This window comes from Tiliqua scincoides, chromosome 8 (genome assembly GCF_035046505.1).
Source record: "Tiliqua scincoides isolate rTilSci1 chromosome 8, rTilSci1.hap2, whole genome shotgun sequence".
NCBI classification, from domain to species: domain Eukaryota; kingdom Metazoa; phylum Chordata; class Lepidosauria; order Squamata; family Scincidae; genus Tiliqua; species Tiliqua scincoides.
The window spans coordinates 18,131,387-18,147,066 of record NC_089828.1 but is presented as its reverse complement, the minus strand read 5'-3'; the positions used below and the strand labels follow the sequence as shown (position 1 = coordinate 18,147,066).

The following is a 15,680-nucleotide window of genomic DNA, read 5'->3' as shown; positions in this document are numbered from 1 at the left end:
CACTGCCTTCTGGAGCATTTGTTGAGCTCCACTTTCATCAGATTGGGACCATGCAGCTAGCCTTGCATTCCCCTTTGCCTGACTCGACCAGGAACCAAGGCACGTTTGCTTACTCACGAGTAAATACGACCTTGTGGCTTACTTTCTCTTTCCATAGGGCTCAATACATTCGTCTGCTTGGAGGGAGGGACTTCCTTTTTGGGTGTTTTCTGGGAACTGCTTTCATTGGATAGGAACCATTCTGGTGTCATAGAACTCCTCTCAGCCTGCCCTTTCCAATGAACTACGGCAGGTTCGCCTACTCACAAGCAGACGCGCAATATGACTTGGTTTCATTTTCCATAGGGTTCAATGCATTTTTTTATTTCCGGTTTTTTGGCCATATCTTTTGAGGGAAATGAGATATTTCAGTGCGGTTTTGTGCATTGCATTCCGCTGGAAATTCTGCATCCAACGGTATATGGCATGATGGGGTTACTTCTAACCTTTGCGATGTTAGCAATGTTGGGGCATTTGTGGTGTGTCACCCCCCCAAGGGTGGTACCCGGGCGGACCGCCCCCACTAGCTATGCCACTGGTAATCTGTGATGGACTTTTCTTCAGATTTCCTTGGAAATCTGTCCACTCACCTTTTAAAGGCATCTAGGCTGGGTGCTACCGCCACATCCTGCAGCAAGAAGTTCCACAGATTAATTACCTGCTGGGTGAAGGAATATTTTCTTCTTTTTTTTTTTGTTCTAACTCTCCTGACAGTTCTAGTGGATGTCCCTGAATAGGCCACCTGAATAGATGGCAGGGAAAAAAAATTAAAGGAAAAAAAGAAAAAAAAGGCCAAATGCCTTCTACCAACCAGCAGCCAGTTGCAGCTGGAACATTCTCCAAAATTATCAGGACCCCTGAGAAATCATTCCTGATGTCAACTGCTCTTCCCCTCCCCAACACATGCACTGAATTTTTCTTGCCAACCTTCTTTGGCACAAATGTTCAACTCAACACTCTCACACACTAAATGCAAAACCCTTTGGGAGGTGCATGCGTGAAATATGACATCAAGGGAAAAAAGCATCTCCCTCGGCTATTAAAGAAAAAAAGTTGGGGGCACCCAGGCTTATTGTTTATCTTTTGTTTGAAAAACAAACCTGGCACTGAAGAGCAAAAGGTGGTCCTGGCTGAATTGCTAAAGGGAGGGAAATGAACAAAGCCGAAATAAAATTAACCTACTGTTGACAACTTGACAACAACTCAAGCAGCTAATTACTGCAAAGAAGCCGCCTTCCCTTCCAAAAAAGCAGCAGTGTCGCTTACAGAGTTGGAAAAGGAGATGTATATGTTAAAAGTCACTAATTAACCTACAAAGAGGGAAAAACACAGATGGAGCAGCATATAGGGGGCTTCTGAAATTTGCATCTACTCTAGTTTCCTCCCCCCTCCAGTTTTTGGAGTTTAGAATTAATTGGTCTTCAGGCAGGAGCCAGGCAAGACACCCCCCCCCCCAGGTCTTAAGCAGCAACAAGCCCTGGGCTCTTCATATGGAGCATGCAATTGTTCAACATCTCCCCCAACCCACCTAAGCCTACCTCCCTTGCAGAAGGTCCACAGTTGCTGGGTTTTCACTTACAAGGTTGGTTGGCATACCAGATGGTGGGCAGAAGCAGCAGACAGGATGAAAGTAGCAATAAACTAGTTAGACGGGGACATTGTGCTAAGTATTGCAGGAGCTGCAATGCACAGGGTAAATGCGGTCACTGCCCAGAGCGGCTCCAATGGTGGGAGGGGGGGCACTTACATGACTCATTGCGGCACCTGCAATATTTAGCGGCACTATCCCCAGAGGTGCAACTCAGGCAGAGCTGGAGGGGTACATGCTCTGGGTGCTATGCCAGGGGGATACATGACTGCCACAAAGCTCTGTCCTAGTTATGGAGGAGGTGCTGCTGGCCTCGTATGACCATTCCTGCTCCTGAGGAGGATCCCAGCCTCCCCACAGAAAGGAACTGGGGTGCACGAAGCCACAGCAGTGAATGCTCTGCCCCCCCCAGGGAGAATCCAAAAGTCACTATGTCACATGACATCACTGCCCCAGGTGCTGGGGCAGTATGTTATGTCCCTACTGCCCCCTCCATGTAGCTACACTACTGGATATCAGGAAATACTGCACAAGGTGAAATTGAAAAAAAAAATGGTTGGCAACCTTCAGTCTCAAAAGACTATGATATAAGCCTACAGCACCCAGTATTCCCAGGTGTTCTCCCATCCAAGTACTAACCAGGCCTGACCCTGCTTAGCTTCCGAGATCAGATGAGATCGGGCATGTGCAGGGTAACAGTTACTGTGGTGAAATTGACCAATGAGCTTTTTCTCATAATGCAGGAACCACCTAAGAGAGAGAAAAAAAAAACCTATTGGCCAGTGGGGAGGAGGAATTGCCCATGTCCTTTTGAGATTCATGCAACATTTTCCTGCCACTGATCAATCAGGCTTTCTTCCAGATGGCCAATCACCACGGCCACTGAGAGCTGGCATTGAGCCAGGGGTAAGTTGCCAGATCGGCCTCCCCCTTCCTAAATTTTCCTGCAAACCGAATGTTACTGTCTTTTTAATACAAGATTTTAACTGACAGTTTTGACTTAGCATGAGGAAGATTGAAACTAAGTGAGAATATTTATCAGAATGGGATAATTTGTTTATTAAAACAGCATTGTTTGCAAACCCAAGTGTTTTGTCATGCCCTGGGCCCTGGGGATTTTGCCCCCCTTCCTCCCCCAGGCCTGCCAATCATAAATTGTACATCCCAATATTCTTCTTCCTGCTTTTCAAATTAGTTTAGTACCGGAAAGGAAGGCAGCAGTGGAGACAGTGAAGCATGTAAAACACAAGGGGATGGGTAAAATATAGGCTGATGGGTTCTGAGCTGTCTGTGACAGATCAGGAGAGAGATCTTGGGGTGGTGGTGGACAGGTCGATGAAAGTGTCGACCCAATGTGCGGCGGCAGTGAAGAAGGCCAATTCTATGCTTGGGATCATTAGGAAAGGTATTGAGAACAAAATGGCTAATATTATAATGCCGTTGTACAAATTGATGGTAAGGCCACACCTGTGTCTAGTTCTGGTCACCGCATCTCAAAAAAGACATAGTGGAAATGGAAAAGGTGCAAAAGAGAGCGACTAAGATGATTACGGGGCAGGGGCACCTTCCTTATGAGGAAAGGCTATGGCGTCTGGGCCTCTTCAGCCTAGAAAAGAGATGCCTGAGGGGGGACATGATTGAGACATACAAAATTATGCAGGGGATGGACAGAGTGGATAGGGAGATGCTCTTTACACTCTCACATAACACCAGAACCAGGGTACATCCACTAAAATTGAGTGTTGGGAGGGTTAGGACAGACAAAAGAAAATACTTCTTCACTCAGCTTGTGGTTGGTCTGTGGAACTCCTTGCTGCAGGATGTGGTGCTGGCGTCTAGCCTAGACGCCTTTAAAAGGGGATTGGACAAGTTTTTGGAGGAAAAATCCATTATGGGTTACAAGCCATGATGTGTATGTGCAACCTCCTGATTTTAGAAATGGGCTATGTATGAGAAAGCCAGATGCAAGGGTCTATTGTTATCTGGTGTGCTCCCTGGGGCATTTGGTGGGCTGCTGTGAGATACAGGAAGCTGGACTAGATGGGGCTATGGCCTGATCCAGTGGAGCTGTTCTTGTGGGAGACAGTGGCAATTCACCACAGGCCTGGGGAGGCAGCCAGGTTCAAGGTGGCTCTGATTGCGGCAGTGACACACCTCTGAAGCCACCTTGCCGAGTCAGATTCTTGCTCAATTTACTTCACTGACTGGCAGCAGCTCTCTATAGCAGGGCCGACCCATCTACGAGGCCAACTGAAGTGGTTTGCCTCAGGCAGCAGGTTGGTGAAGGGTGCCCATCTCTGTCCACCTACTTGCCTCAATTGCCTCCTCCTCCTTCTTCCACTCCATGGATTGAAAAAGAAAGAGTAGGACTGGAGAAGAGGAGATGTGGTGGGGAGGAGAGCACTAAGCTAGGAACAGAAGCTGGCACTTGATTGAGGAAGGAGGGCAGCATTTGGCATGCTGTCTCAGGTGTCACGAGGTCTTGGGCTGGCCCTGCTGCAGTGTATCAGAGTCCTACCTGGAGATGCCAGAGATTGAATCTGGGATCTTCTGTATATACAAGTGTTTTTCAACCAGTGGTACCACCAGTGGTACTTGAGATGGTGCCAGGTAGAACGCAACACAACCAACAGCGGTAGGAGGCTTGGTTTGGCAGGCAGAGCTCCAAAGCATGATTTTCTGCACTTGAAAGAACCCTCCTATCCACCAGGAGGGTCTCACTGGTGTCAGTCACATATCATCTGGCCTTCCAACCCAGAAGTGATGATGCCATCACCAGTTACTTCCTGTGATAATTCGAATAGGTGGACTGTGTGAAGTGGTACAGCAGAGGACAAACCTTGAGAAACACGGACATATGCTCTTCCACTAAGCTATGGCCCTATCTCTTAAAGCTTGAAAGGAGCTTGTTTTGTCAGATTCCAAGTCCAAGCTCTGCCTGGAGAATTATGCCCCCTTTAAACTAATTAGCATCTTTCCTCAAAAATGACCCTGGTTCTGCCTTGCAGTACTGCTGGACCCCACCACCAGGGTAGCTCGCCTGTACAACCTGCAGAGGTCCTCCTTCCTCCCCTCTCTTGCCAGCAGCTCCTCCCACCACTATAGCAGCAAGTTGGTCCACCACAGGTCTTGGACATGGCAGCCAAACACCAATCTCAGGGTCTCCAGCAGTTTCTGCTCCAGCAGCCTCCAAAGTCCACTCACACATCAGTCCATTAGCAGTTCCAGTAGTCCATCAATCCAGTCTCCTTCCTTAAGCTTTCTTTCTTGTGCTACCAACACCAAACACTCCCTTCATCAGGTCCTTTTATGCCTGAGGGCCCTATTGCCTTCAAGTGGCTACAGCTGTGCAGCACACTGCCTGCTGAATGCTCAGGCCTTAACCCTTAAAGGCCTTAACACCACATCCTATCTCCTCAAGGTATCTTACTCATTTCAATTACAGAGTTCAACCCCTTTAATCAATTTGAAAGCAATGGCTGGTTCCCATATCAGGGGTATTTTCTCTGAGACCATAGCAAGGGGGTTTAAAGCCTTCCCCTTGATTGCATTCCCAACCCTGATCAGTCTCCCCAAAGCCAGTATTTCCAGCTAGAAAAAAAAAAAATGCAGGGCCCAAATATGTCATTTGGTCCTTCTGATGGCCCCATTCTCTAGCCACCTCTGAACATGTTGCCTGAGCATCCTTAGGAGGTCTGCTTGGTCCTGCAGTGACTCAGAACAATCCTTTGTCAGATGCAGCTGAGCTGTGCGGCAACAGAGACAATTTCTCTACCCAACAGCTCTCAAGGGACTTTCAACAGGGAAACAAAGAAAACCTCCCTGAGAGGATTTCAGGATTGTAAGCTATTAGCATGTGGGTTTCTCATTAAAAGAGCTGAGCTTTTAAAAGATTTTGTGGCTGTTTTTGAAGATGTGCTTCACTATGCAAATGAGGGAGCGTGCGGCAAAATAATTATATTAAAAGAAAACGACTGCTCCTGGAGACAATGATATACTACATGGACAAGCCACAGTGGGACCCATAATCCTTCCCTGGTTCCTATTACTCTCAGAACTGTGGCACCATTATAGGAGTAAAGAGCTCAATGTGCAGAAATCTTCTTTGTTTTGGAAAGGAAAGTAGAGCCTGTGGGTTATTTGAGGACATGTGTTGCTTGAGGCACAGGAAATGGACCTACTCAGAAATGTAATCAAATATCAAAATGGGTCTAGAGCTCATATAGTCTACCTCCTTGTATAGCCCCAATCTGCTGGACTTTATGTAAGGGAGACACAGGATAGTAACATCAAGCCTGGCCAAATACTGTGCCCCCCTACTTTGGGACAGGGAGCCATTTAATTATTTGATTTCCTCTACAAACCACTTAATAGAGGCCCCTAGTCAGGAGTCACTTTATTTGGGAGGGAATATTGTTGCACTATGTTGCTTTTGGCTTGGGCAGCACCATTTAACATGTGTTGTGACTCTGGAAGTAGCACTGATCAAGCCAATATAATGTCACAAGATGTAACTGGTTAGGAATGTGGTGCAAAGTCATGGGGTATCAACACTGATACCCCATCTCTTCTCTCTCTCTCTCTCTCTCTCTCTCTCTCTCTCTGTATTGTCATCTTGTTCTGATCTACATAAGGGGAACCAAGAACTAAAATGAGCAAGGGACAGATTTCATGTCCACAGTGATGGCATTATAAGCTGTTGTATTCCTGGACATTTCATGAGCAGGATGAAGGGAACCCTGGTCACAAAAGTTACCTGACCTGTCCAAGTCAACAGAGAAAGCAACAGCCTAACTCCCTTGATCTGTCCAGCTCACTCTTGTTTACCTTGATTTGCAGCAACTCGCTGGGGTTTCAGACGGGTCATGCCCAGCTCTACCTGCCAAAGATTGAACCAACTTCCTGGGACTTTCTGTGTACAAAGCAGATACTCCTCTCCTGAGCTCTGACCCCTCCTGAACTATATGTGGGCCCAACATTTTGAGAAAGTGACATTTGAAACAAATCTCAAGGTTTTCCAGGGGAGCAAAGCCAGTTTCTAAAAGAGAGTTGACATGTCTCAGAGTGGCGATGGTGGGATTTTTTCCGCACATTTCTAAAATTAGCACTGAAATTTCAAGGAAGTGACTTTCATGATGCATTTTGGGGTTTCTCGCAAGGTGAAACATCTGGGAATTTTCAAATGAAGTGGACCCCATTTCTAAAAGACAAATGAAATGTCTTGGAGGCAGAGGTGGAGGGGTTATGACACATCCCGAGGGTTGGCAGCAAAATTTTGAGAAAGCAATTTTCATAACGCATTTTTGGGTTTCTCCCAAGGTGAGATGCCTGAGATGCTCAAGGGAAGTCACATTTCCATAAGGCAGTGGTTCCCAATGTTTTAGCACCGGGACCCACTTAAAAAAAAAAGATACTCTTCTAGCAGCAGGTGTCCCTGGTGTGGATGGAGATTACGGTTTCACCCAGGGCCCTCTCTTTGACACCACAGAGTGACCATCATCCTAGCCTGCTGCTTCTGGGGTCTGTCACCCAGCAGGCTTTGCACCCAGATTTCTGAGCATGCGCAACTGGCCAGCACAAAGGTCAATATTTCTCTGCAGTGCTGAAGAGAGGTTCCCCTGGTGGAACAGTAAGCTCCGTTCAGCCAGGGGAAGGATTGCAGTGGGTGTCAGATCTGGTCTGCAAGCTGGGGTTTGGTGCCCGCTGCTTTATATGGACCCACCTAGTTTTACAAGACTTTAAAAAAAGTTTCACTTTACCAATCACTCAAGCCTCTGTTTTTATTCTTTTTATTGTGGTGGTGGGGGGGGCATTTTCTGGAGTGTTTGTTGATCTCCATATCCATGAAACTGAGACCATTTTGATGCCCTTGCGTTCCCCTTCTCCCGGCCTTCAATAAGAGTCGAGACACAGTTGCCTACTCGTGTGTAAAAGCACATATGTGACTCAGCACATTTTCCTTGTCGGTTTCCTTGCCAGTTCCATTTTCCGTAGGGCTCAATACATATTCCTTGCCAGTGATCAGCTTTACAGTTTCGGTTTCATGACCCACCAACAACCAGGCCGTGACCCACTGGTGAATTGCGACTCACAATTTGGGAAACACTGTTATCTTTTCAAGGTGGGTGGGGGGTCCTGCACAGCCATATTCATAATCCTTCTGCCCTCCCCCCACACACACACAAATAAATTCGTCTGCACACTATCTCCATTACAGGCTTTGAAACCTACTGTGAAAGGTGTGAGGTTTTCTTTGGAAATCCCACTCCTGCAATGCTCCCAGCCTGGCAGCACCGAGGGAGCGTCTGAAGCCTCAGTGGGAGGCCGGCTTCTTGAAGTCTGCTCACACCGTTAACGGGAGTAGGGAAACCCATTTAGCATTGCAGCCTTGCAAAAAGGTTCCGATAATTGGCTTCACAGAAACTGACAGCTTCCCTTCCGGCTGGCATATTACTAGCCCAAGTCCCACCAGGTGCTCCATTACAGCTCTTAGGGAGGGTGGGCGGGTTGCTCCTTGCTTCTTGAACACTGCTGAGCACTTGCTAATTTAAACTGGTAACTAGACAAACGGGTACAAGAAGTAGAATGTACCGATGCCCTTTGATCATCCCAGTGGCTTTTTAGCACAAGTTCCTTACTATCTCAAAATGCAACCTCCAAAGGGACAAAAGCAATATACTTTACAGCAGACCAAGCTATCGTGATGCTCAGTTGTGTGAGATGTTTGTTTTCTTTCCTTCTTCCAATTAAAATATCCAGCAACTGAGAATCCAATCTTCTGCCAGAAGTCAGTGGAAGGGAACAGGCTTGTTACCTCTTTACCTTTCAGCAGTGGCTTCCAAAACAAGTGACTTGGAAAACAAGCAAAATAGATGGAAGTTATTGAGTTCTGGCTACCTTATCAGTAAATCAGCGAAACTGAAGCAAACCTGTTCCCAAGGATTTTTCTCTTCCAAGAACACGGATGTCAATTACACACTGGATATTTGCCAAAGAAGATCACCTACTTGGAACAAATAGTTGATATTCATATTTGAAATCCAATTATATGTTATTATAACACAGGCCAGCCCACATTTTGCTGCCTTAAAAATTAGAGCTATTCTTGGGTATATTTGGGGTGCTGATTGCAAAACATGGCATCAGCTTTGCCCTACTAATTTTGGAGATACAGTATTGCCTTATTAGTGAAGGGTTCAAGTATCTTCCTCCTGAGGAAGCTGCTAGAAACATACACTCATGAGGCTAGGCCGTATCAGATAACTAGACATGATAGGGCAAAATGGATACCATTTTTGGAATTACTGCTCCAAATTCATATAAAACCACCATAAATTTTGGAATAAAGCTTTTCCGATCCTCAGATTCGCAGGCCTAGGTAATTATTTGATATTTGACCTCTGATATTTGACAATGGACATGCAAATGTCATGCAATGCATCTTTGTACAGCACTTCAGCAACTGTTACCCTGCAGGTGCCTGATCTTGCCTGATCTCAGAAGCTAAGCAGGGTCAGGCCTGGTTAGTACTTGGATGGGAGACCGCCTGGGAATACCGGGTGCTGTAGGCTTATACCGTAGTCTTTCAAGACTGAAGGTTGCCAACCATCTTCTGTGCAATTCTTTGCCTCAAAGTGTGGTGATGGTTGCTAGTTTGGATTACTTTGAAAGGGGTTTGGATAAATTCATGGAGGACCAGTCTAGCAATGTCCTCCAGTCATGATGGCTGTATGCTCCCTCCAGGTTTCAAGAAGTATGCCTCTGAATACCAGCTGCAGGGGAGTGATGGCAAGGCAGGCGTGTCTTTCTCTACTGCTTGTGGACTTCTCAGAAGCAACTGGACTGGATGGTCTGTGCAAGAAACAGGTGCTGGATTCGATGGGCCTTTGATCAGCTCCAGCAGGGCTTTTCTTATTCCATTAGCATCTGATATTTGACAACTGACATGCAACAGCTGGATCTTATTCCATTCAAAAAACATCAGCAAAATAGGTAGCGTATGTCTGAGGTGGCCTATGGGTGCCTGAGCGCTTACTTGCAGGAAAGTAAAAATGTTTTGTATTTACCTCCCTGTTGCCTTCAGGTCTCTTCATCCCCCGCCCCCATAGCATGCATGTTGCTGCATGCTACATTGTGGGAGGGGGGAATATGACTGGGCTCTCAGTTATATCCAAGTCCAGAGGTGAGTGAACTGACAATGATTAAGGCTGGGACTGGAAAGAGAATATAGATATAGCAAGCAACTCAGGAAGCTGGCAGAATTGTGAAAATCAATAGGATACAGTTATTCCTGGATACAAAATCTATAGAAAGGGCAGGGTATATAATACTGGAGGCTGTTTTCTCTGCCTGTCAAGATGGCATAGAGACCAGTAACAGTGCTGGTGTAAGACCTCTTGGCACCTGAGGCAGCAAGCCGAATGCCTTTCTTTGCTCAATGGCTTCTTGCTACTGTTTCTTCTGCTCTTCCTCTTTGTCCCCCAGACTTGAAAAGGGAGAGGGGAATACAGAAGGTGGGCGTGGCAGAGAGAAGAGCAGTGAGCTAGAAATGCACTTACACTACTGTTATGTATGTAAGTTACGCAGGATCGAAATCCTGCATAACTGATTGGCCCAGACCTATGGCTGGCCAATCGGGTGATGGATCAAAATCCTACCATCCGATTGGCCCTCTAGTTAATGTAAGTTCTGGCCAATTGGGTGATGGATCGAAATCCTACCATCCGATTGGCCCTCTAGTTAATGTAAGTTCTGGCCAATTGGGTGATGGATCGAAATCCTACCGTCCGATTGGACCTCTAGTTAAGGTTTCAATTGCACCAATCACAAGAAGTCTGGGTGGAGTTAAAGGCTATAAAAAGCCAGGGGTTTGCCTTGTTTGCCTTGCCAGGGCAGGAGGTCTGGTCGAGAGGGTAGAGCCTCCATCTGCCTGAAGATTAACATCCACAAGGTCGCCAGTTTGAGGCCACCGGCACCGTGCGACCTTGAAGCAGCTGGCAAGCTGCAGCTGAGCTGTTCCATCTGCTCGGAGCGTGGGAGGATGGAGGCCAGAATGTTAAACCAGATCGGAGTGTAACATCTTGAATGTGGTGGTTCTTGAAAGAGAGAACCTTCTTTCAATTTGTAAAAATCCCTGCGTGGATTTAATAAGCCTGCCTGTGTAAACCGCCTTGAATAAAGTCTTGAATAAAGACCAAGAAAGGCGGTATATAAATACTGTATATTATATTATTATTATTATTGTTTTTTGCCAGGTTCTGTTCTGAAGATGGAATAAACATATTGAGCTGTTATCACTATGCCTTCCTTGATTCGCATGGACCCACTATATAACAACTACGTACTATCCTTCACACTTCTTGTTCTGGAAGGGGAAGGAGTAACAGAGATGGACGGACAGAGGCAGGAGGTGAGCAACCCCCCCCCCCCCGGCCTGTCTTCTGCCCTGAGTCAAACACCCCAAGCAGCCTCATGGATTGGTCAGCCCTGTACACAAATGATAAAAGAGGAATGGAGAGAGGAATTGGACACTGGAGAGAATGTTGCCTTCCTGAGCAAAACTCTGATTGGAAATGGAGAAAGCGGTCAGAGCCACAGAGAAGAGATGTGGGGAACTTGTAGGTTCTGCCTATTAAAACTCCAGGTGGATTTTAACTGTTGGATTTGGAGAGATGGATCCAGTTTTGGAGACCACATGAAGTTTGCAAATGCCATCATGGAGCATAACAGGACCACAAAGCTCCCTGGCTCTGATGTGTTTTCAAAGACATTGGCAGGACTTAAGGGCCTTGGATCTTGCTGCTCCTCTCCTGATGTGGACTGGGTCCTCCCCACCAGTCTCTCTTCAAATGGCTCCCAATGAGTGCGCGGCCAGGTACAGTATAAGGCAGTGGTTTCCAAATTGCGAGCTATGGCTCCCCAGGGAGCTGCAAAAACCAGCCAGGGGAGCTATGAAATCCTCACAAAAACCCCACCACCCTAAACAATGTAGAGGATTGTAGCCCTAATGGGGAGCCTTGGCCAATGGCCCAGTAGGTCAAGGAAACCACCATCAAAAAATGTTTGGTAACCATTGTTGTAAGGGGTTAGCCAAGTAGGGCACTGGTTGGAGTTTGTGCCCTTCAAAGGCCCAATTGGGGGGGCAGAACAAACCCTTGACTCACCTTCAGTACCACTGACAGCAGTGGCATGAGTCAGAACCCTGCCACTGAACCCAACCCCATCATCAACAAATGGAACCAGCCCTCAGGGAACCCTGCATTTTTGTGGGGCTCCTAGGGGAGGCTCCCATTGGCTGCTGGGAAGGGAGAAACTGCAGCTCCTGAGATTCCACCCCCTCCCCCCCCATTCTCAGATGGTGAGGGTGGGATGAACTGTTGCCTACTGCTGTTGCTCACTGGTAAGCTTTGGGGGTGTGTGTGCAGAGGTTCAGTGCAGTACACGACTTCACCCCAAGGTTTCTAGGATCCCAGTGCTGAAACCGATACCTTCTACACTGAAGGCAGGAACGAAGCAAGCCATGCTGCCCCAAGGAAAGCGGAGACGGCTATTACAAGCCGTTTGGAATCCTTTCATTGACTTAAGGCATCCTTGAACCGGAAAGTCGGAGTCATTGTATCTCCTCTGGTCTGTCTAATGAAGTTAAACAGGGTTGTGTGCATACATTTCAAAGCAACCCGAGCTGTCAGTTAGAATGCATAATTTCTTAAGGGCTTGTTTTGTAACTGAATGGTTGCATTTGCCGCTCGGAAGTTACTTAGCATTAATGCTTCTATGACTTGAATTCCTTGGGTGTCTTATTATTTCATTTTGCATTTGCAGTATTTAAGCATTCAAAACTAAGGAACTAACTATATGTTACGTGCTAATGTGTGTATGAAGACGTTAATGCTGTGGTTTGTTTTTTTTTAAATAAAAAGAAAATCAGCTTAAGAGGGAGTTTAGATGGGGGGGGGGAGAGAATGATCAACCCTTTCATCACCATTTCACTTCTGCAAACTCCAAACACTTCCATCTTTTGTGTCTGGTGAAAAACTGGTGGTGGTGGGGGGGAGAAATCAGGTTGACACATCACGAACAGCAATTCTCACTCACTAAAGGCTAGAGATAAGGTGGGTTTTCAAGGCCTTTTAAAAAAGACTGCATAGGGCTCTGTGTTAGAAGATATCAAGGCCTCTGAAAGGAATTTTATCAGGGGGTACAAAGTTTCTTTTGGGCCCTTTTGCAAAGGGGGAGAGATGAAAGAGTGGGGGAGGGTGGTGACAGGCAAGCAGAATGGGAGGGAGGGGTGAAGCAGGGTGAGGGTAGGGTAGACACAGCTGGAAAAGTCTTGGGAGCTCAGGTCTACCCACCCATGTGGCATCAGTAGTGTCCCCAGCATCCCATATGGGCAACAAGTCTGATAGGAAAATGTCAGATCCCAGGAAATTTCTGGGCCCCCTCCTTTGGCTCCTGGGCCCCCCTTTTGACCCTGGGCCCAGGTACAAATTACCCCCTTTACCCCCCCTCTCCTAGGCCCTGGAAGATATACTCTTATTCACTACAGACTGCAGTCAAACAAGCATGATTCTTTGTTTGCAGGGACGAACACAGCTAACCTAGAATCTTAAAAGATCAAGAAAGAAAAATCCAAGGGTTGAGTCTAGCTCCATTCACTAATAGAAAGTTCTCAGATTAAACTCTTTATGTTTCTGCGATGAATCCCCTGTGGATGGGAGTTTCTGCAGCTCAGGGGCCACCACAGAGAAGACTGTCCTTTGTTCATGCCAAGCAAGGATCAGCAAGCGACAGCATGTGAAGCAGAGTCTCCTCAAAATATTGCAACGCAGAGTCCCATGGATACAAGCATCCATGTAAGTTCTGTCCAGACCTTTCGACACCAAGCATGCAAGTTCTGTGCAACTGTGCAAGTTCTTCCCAAATAACTCAGCCACTCTGTGAATGCGACAATGCTTTAACTGATTCAGCTGTGTCTCTGTCTCCATGGTAGTTGTGAACCAAGGAGCAACAACAACACACCCCCGTGTACAGACCATCCCACGCAATTGTCTAACATGTAGCTCGAGCGCACACCTCAGGGTTCACTCCTGAGCATGCCTTTTTGATATTGACTCTTCCTGAATCAAGCGACTTTGGAGAATCTGCCTGGAGAACTGGGCTGTGATATAGGATGCAAGGCCATGGGCAGTGGTTTGCAGGTCTAACTAGATATCCCAGCCCAGGTAATTTCCAGGGACAGGGTCATCTTTCCCACAACTAGAACCCCTCCAAGATGAGGAGGAATAGATTGGGAGCACCAGTCACACTGTAACCCTTCCTGGAGACCACATTCATTGAGTCCTGCAGAAGATGTTCCGCATGAGTGTGAGGGGCAAGTTCCAGTGGGGGACTGTGGGGAAAGCCGGGGACTTTGAATTCTCATCAGAGAGGGTGGAGCAAAATGAAGACGGTTCATAACTAGAGGTGGGAGAAAAGGTTTTATTTTTTCACAGTGTTTTCCAAAGGTTAGAAGTGCAGAAAGTAGTGTTGTGTGTTTCTATTCAAACTTGACATTATAATTATAGTTGCCTGAAAAGTGTACTAGGTGGGCGATACAGGTGGTATAATGTTAGCAGACGAAGCCACAGTCATTACCCATGCACCCCCATTATATAATAAATTAAAAAGCAAAAAGTGTTTGGTGTTTCTTTTTTGCGGATTTGGGTTTTTTTTTTCTTTCTTACAAAAATGAGAAATGCAGAAAGGGGTGCAACATGTTTTTTATTTTGTCATCACCATTTTCTCTCATCTCTATAACACAGACAAATATTTGTCCTCTCTGCAGCCTGTGCATGAAACTCTATTGTTGGAATCAGCGCCCGTGTAGCCCATGAAGGACTGGCTGTTGCTCAATTTCTACCTTAGGCAGACCAGAATTGCAGACCAAACCCAAAATAAACTGCCGCTCTTGTGTATGTATTAGCCCAGGGTTCTCTAAACTTTTCTGCTGAACTTCTCTTCCTTTAGCAGCCCTGGAGGGGAAAGGGGGTGGGGCTACCGCTGTCCCCATCTGCTTCCTACTTGCTCTCACCATTTGGGAAGAGGGATCAGAGCACTGATCAGAGCCCTGTCCTATGGGGCTATGTCAGTGGCAGGCCGAAGGAGGTGGCAGACAAATGTGGGAGGCTTATTGGTTCTGTGCCCTCCCCCCCAACTCACCACTTGGCATGTGAGCTTTTCAGGCTGCTTTGTGAGAAGGCTGGACCTGAGCCCATATGTAACTAATGAAAATGAAGTCTAGTCAGGATTAGTGACACAGCATGGACTCCTTTTTGTGGGTTTTTTGTTTCAGAAGAAGAAAGTCCTGCTCAGTAAGGCTGTTACAGTCGGGGCTAGCCTAGGAGCTGCTAGTACCTCAGGAGGTGTAGCCCTGCCTCATTCCATGGCAAGGCACTGGTCCCCTTGGATGGCAAGGTTTTACGCTCATTGTGCAGTGTCTGGCAGTTCCCATATGGTGGTACACCAGCTGTGGCCTCTATTGCTCCTTCTCCTCCACTTCATTCAAAAAGGAAGAGAGGAGTTAAGCAGAAGAGAAAACTGGAGGTGATAAGAGTGGCAGGCTAGAGCATTGTGAGACACTCTAGCCCGTCCCAATCCTCTCCTCCACACTTACTCTTCTGTTCTATTCCCTCTTCCTTTTTAAATCCAGGGAACAAATAGAGAAGTGATGGAGGAGACTGGGCTCAAGTGGGGTGGTGATGGTGGCGGCATATGGCAAACTGCTTCGGTTGCTGGGAGGTCTTAGGCTGGCCTTGACAATAATCAAAGCGGCTGCACTTGCAATGGTGGGATTTTCCCCTTCCAATATACTCAGCAAGGCGGTATTACCAGTGTGGAGAAAATGATGCAGGCATGGAGGCAGAGACGGTTCAAAGGAGCCAGACAGAAAGCAAAGGATATTATAGTGAGATGAATGGTGTTACAGAGGGCAAGGGAGATAATTGAGAGAGAAACAGAGATAGATCGAGAAGTTGTGGACTGACAGGTAGATGAAAAGATATAAGCACATTAGACC

General features: G+C 46.8%; 2 pseudogenes; one reads left to right on the top strand and one right to left on the bottom strand.

Annotated features, from left to right (window-relative positions):
* Positions 1-2,217: 2,217 nt before the first annotated feature.
* On the bottom strand, positions 2,218-2,337 carry LOC136659725 (5S ribosomal RNA; annotated as a pseudogene).
* Positions 2,338-9,078: 6,741 nt separating this feature from the next.
* LOC136659711 (5S ribosomal RNA) lies at positions 9,079-9,198 on the top strand (annotated as a pseudogene).
* Positions 9,199-15,680: the final 6,482 nt, after the last annotated feature.